Source organism: Chlorocebus sabaeus, chromosome 5 (assembly GCF_047675955.1).
Source record: "Chlorocebus sabaeus isolate Y175 chromosome 5, mChlSab1.0.hap1, whole genome shotgun sequence".
Taxonomy (NCBI): Eukaryota; Metazoa; Chordata; class Mammalia; order Primates; family Cercopithecidae; genus Chlorocebus; species Chlorocebus sabaeus.
Genome location: NC_132908.1, coordinates 72,284,230 through 72,289,440, shown reverse-complemented (window position 1 = coordinate 72,289,440; position 5,211 = coordinate 72,284,230).

The window sequence follows — 5,211 nt, the reverse complement described above, 5'->3', positions numbered from 1 at the left end:
CCTTTAGAATGTCAACTTTTTTCCCCAGACTGCTGGCCTAATGAATGTTTAGGATTTTACCATCTTATTCATTTAACAAATGTATATTAATGTCTGCCCTGTGCCAGGCATTGTTCTAAGAGATTGGGGACACAGCAGTGAACAAAAGCCAAGTTCCTGCTTTCATGGAACTTGTATTCTTTCTTTGGGATAGGGAGGAGAAGTAGACAAACAAAAAACAAGGAAATACCTGTTCTTTCTGGTGGTGATATATACCAAGAAGAAAAATGGAGCAGGGTAAGGGGACAGAGGTGCTGTTTTAGAGGTGGAGGGAACAGTGCTACTTTATGGTGGTCAGGAAGACCTCTGCTAGGCATTTCAGTAGAGGTCTGGAGACTGAGCTGGGGAGGTCTATGGGAAAAGGCCATTCGGACCAAAGGACTATGTTTTTGAGGAATGGCAGAGGGTCTGGTGTGACTGGACAGGGATGAGTGAAGGTCAGTGAGGGGCCAGATCACGCAGGCCCCTGGAAGCCACGCAGAAAAGTATGTGTTTTCTAAGGGAGATGAGATACCATGGAAGGGTTTTGAGCAGAGGAGTGTTTTTCAAGGATTATTATAGTTTCTGTGTGGAGGACAAGGGCAAAGAAGGGAGACCAGCTGAGCAGTCACCATAGGCTGAGACAGTGACTGGGACGTGGTTGGAGCAGTGGAAATGGTTACAAGTGGTTGCACTTTGCCTGTGTTCCTGACGGCAGAAGAATTTGGTGATGGAATGTGGGTTGTGACAAAAAGAAGCCAAAAGTGATTTCACGGTTTTGGGCCTGAACAGCTAGAAGAAAGTTGCCCTCTGAAGTGCAGGTTTCAGAGGGAACGTTGGAAGTTTGGTTTTGGACATGTTAAATTTGACATGCCTGTTAGCCAGATGGGAATAGCAGAATGTTGAGTAATGAATCTGAAGTTTTCTCATTATTTTCAGCTCCATTCAATAGAGGTAAGAATGTGACAAGGCTGTGGCTGACGGCCTGCCGTGAAAGTGGAGCCCCTGTTTCCTGACCCAGCTGGGAAGACCTTTTTTCAGATGACAGAAGACTTACCTTGTGCACCGCAGCAAAACCTGCAAGCATCCCAGTTTGGGAGCAGCCAGCCTCCTTTCACAGAGCAGGTTTCTGTTTCTGTAACTGGTAAACAACCTAAGCATTCAGAGTTACCCAGCAGAACTACCTCAGGCAGTGCGGAGCATGCTCACCCCTGCTGGCGTTTCAGCAGTACATGACCAGGTGGCATTTCGGAAGAAACATTTTCAGATGGCACATCCTCAGAAAGGGAGTGGTAACTAAAACGGGAGATAATAACCTCACCAAGGGAGGTGGTGGAAGGTCAAGGCCAGGTAAGGGACTAGGTTTCGGGTAATACTGTCAATGCACACCATTGAAAAAGGCTACAAGGATTGATGATGTCATCAGTGACTTTACAGAGTGGTTTAATGGAGGGCTGGAGGCAGAAGCCAGCTGTCTGGTCTTAAGGAGGCTGGGGATAGAAAGGAACTGAGGCAGGCCGGGCGCGGTGGCTCAAGCCTGTAATCCCAGCACTTTGGGAGGCCGAGACGGGCGGATCACAAGGTCAGGAGATCAAGACCATCCTGGCTAACATGGTGAAACCCCGTCTCTACTAAAAAATACAAAAACCTAGCCGGGCAAGGTGGCGGGCGTCTGTAGTCCCAGCTACTCAGGAGGCTGAGGCAGGAGAATGGCATGAACCCGGGAGGCGGAGCTTGCAGTGAGCTGAGATCCAGCCACTGCACTCCAGTCTGGGCGACAAAGCGAGACTCTGTCTCAACAAAAAAAAAAAAAAAAAAAAGGAACTGAGGCAGCAGTAGACAACTTGTATGTGGGGGTTGGCAGGAAAAATGACCAAGAGTGTGAAAGCCAGAAGGGACAGAAGGGACATAAAGTCCCCATTTCTTCTTCAGACAGTTGCAGGCTCACAATTTGCTAACTGCTCTGCTGGGGTGAGCAGAAACAGGCATGGTCCCAAACTTCATCAAGCATCTACATTTGTAAAGAAAATAGATATGTAATAAATCATCCTCCAAAATTGTATAAAATGGCAGCTCAGGTAAATGGTTTGAAAGAGAGGTCCATGAGGTTTTTTTTTTTTTTTGAGACGGAGTCTCGCTCTGTCGCCCAGGCTGGGGTGCAGTGGCCGGATCGCAGCTCACTGCAAGCTCCGCCTCCCGGGTTCCCGCCATTCTCCTGCCTCAGCCTCCTGAGTAGCTGGGACTACAGGCGCCCGCCGCCTCGCCCGGCTAGTTTTTTGTATTTTTTAGTAGAGACGGGGTTTCACCGTGTTCGCCAGGATGGTCTCGATCTCCTGACCTCGTGATCCGCCCGTCTCGGCCTCCCAAAGTGCTGGGATTACAGGCTTGAGCCACCGCGCCCGGCCGGTCCATGAGGTTTTGAGAAACTATAATGGACATGGATCTAGTTAGAGGAGGTTTCTCTGAGGACATTAGATATGAAGGGAAGAGGGCTTTCCACGGTATGGCAACAAGTGCAAAAGCCCTGTGGTAGGAAGGGACATGGAGAAGACCAGTGACAGAGTACAGAAGCCCAAAGAAATATGGCACCAGGTGAGGCGGGAAGGGGCTGACAATGCAGTACTGTGAGCACTACTATGGGATTTTTGCATTTTAAGAGTACTGGGAAGCCAGTCGGGCACGGTGGCTCACGCCTGTAATCCCAACACTTTGGGAGGTCAAGGTAGGTGGATCACTTGAGGTCTGGAGTTCGAGACCAGACTGGCCAACATGGTGAAACCCCATCTCTACCAAAAACACAAAAATTAGCAAGGTGTTGTGGCATGTGCCTGTAATCCTAGCTACTCGGGAGGCTGAAGTAGGAGAATTGCTTGAACCCAGGAGGCAGAGGTTGCAGTGAGCTGAGATTGTGCCACTGTGTTACAGCCTCAGCAACAGAGTGAGACTCCATCTCATAAAGAAAAATGAAGTACTGAGAAGGCATTCACTGAAGTATTATTTAAGCAGTGGGGTGACATCAGATTTGTGATTTGAAAAGATTAGTCTTGCTGCTCTGTGAAAAATGAATTGGAGTTAAGCAAGAAAAGGTGGAAGTTCAGAGATGAGCGTAACAATCCAAGATATTCTATGATAGTGACTTTTACTAGCATATTGGCATGGAAGTGGAGAGAAATGGATGGATTCAAGAGATAGGAAGTAAGATCAACAGGACTTGGTAATGGATTGCACTAAGGGGATTAAGGGAAGGGAGATAACAAGGAAGATGACTCACTTTTTAGTTATGCAGCTAGATTGCTAGTAATACAAATCTCTGAGATAAAGAACCCTAGAAGAAGGTCTTTGATACCCCTTACCCCCACTGGAATATTTATTTAAAGACAGAAGAGGCAGTCAGTTGCAGATTAAAGATACTAGACAGGAATGAGGAGCAAAGTCTTTGGCCTTGGAGGAGGGCCATGGCCCATTTCCTTTGAGCTAGAGAGAGGGATGGGGTTGAGCAAGTTGCATACATTTCTGAGGGGTAACAAAGAAAAATGAATTATTTCATTTTTAGTAATAGAGGCATTCAGTTACTGGGTGACAAAGTCCCCTGAACTATCCAGATAGCTATATTACCTATTCCTGGCAATCCAAAGGTTTTTAGACCTGTCCACTACACTGTAGTAGTACTGTACTACAGTAGCCACTAGCCACATGCAACTATACAGCATCTGAAATGTGGCTGGTCCAAATTGGGATGTATTCTAAGCGTAACACACATCAGATTTTTTAAACCGCATTAAAAACAGAACAGAACATAAGTGTTTTTTAAAATATTGATACTGGGCGGCCGGGCATGGTGGCTCACACCTGTAATCCCAGCACCTTGGGAGGCCAAGGCAGGCGGATCACGAGGTCAGGAGATCGAGACCATCCTGGCTAACATGGTGAAACCCCGTCTCTACTAAAAATACAAAAAATTAGCCAGGCGTGGTGGTGGGAGCCTGTAGTCCCAGCTACTTGGGAGGCTGAGGCAGGAGAATGGCGTGAACCTGAGAGGCGGAGCTTACAGTGAGCCGAGATCGGCCACTGCACTCCAACCTGAGTGACAGAGCAAGACTCTGTCTCAAAAAAAATATATATATATATATATGTATACACACACATATATATCTGATTTTTTAAACTTTGCATTTAAAACAGAAGTATTTATACACATATGTGTGTGTATATATATATATATAGAGAGAGAGAGAGACAGAGATAGAGATCGGGCGTCGTGACTCATGCTTGTAATCCCAGCACTTTGGGAGGTCGAGGCGGGCGGATCACTTGAGGTCAGGAGTTCAAGACCAGCCTAGATAACATGGCGAAACCCCGTCTCTACCAAAAATAACAAAAACTAGCGGGAGTGATGGCAGGCATCTGTAATCCCATATTACAATCCCAGATTGCGCCACTGCAACTCCAGCCTGGGCGACAAAGCAACACTCCATCTCAAAAACATTTTTGATTATATGTTGAAATAATACTATTTGGGATGTGTGGGTTAAATAAAATAAATGATTGTTTCTATTTTGACTTTTTTAATGAGGCTACTGGAAATTTTTTTTTCCAGTTCCAGTTCCAGTTCCAGACGGGGTTTCACCGTGTTAGGCAGGATGGTCTCGATCTCCTGACCTCGCGATCCGTCCGTCTCGCCTCCCAAAATACTGGGACTACAGGCTTGAGCCACCGCGCCCGGCCGGCTACTGGAAATTTTTAGATTACGTATATGATTCGAATTATATATCTATTGGACAGTGATATTATAGACAGAAATTCAGCCTAGTCAGGAGACCAGCTTGAACCGGGAGGCGAAGGTTGCAGTGAGCCGAGATCGCGCCTTTACACTCCAGCCTGAGCAACAGAGTGAAACTACGTCTCAAAAAAAAACACAAAAAAACAAAAAAAAACATTCAGGGTAGCGCTGCAAGATACATCATTCTAGTTCTAGCTGAAGGCATATCTAAGCCAGCAGGTGGCTCCCATCATCCGGTTTCACGCATCCCTAGGACGCTGTCCGGGCTGCGGGACTTGAAGCGCGGGAATCTCGGCCCCGGCACCGACTCCCCGGAAAAACTACAAGGCCCGGCGTGCACTGCGCGCCTCTGGGGGCGGGAGCCGGAAGGAACTGGCGGCATTGTGACGTCACGTCCGTCTCGCAGGCGGATT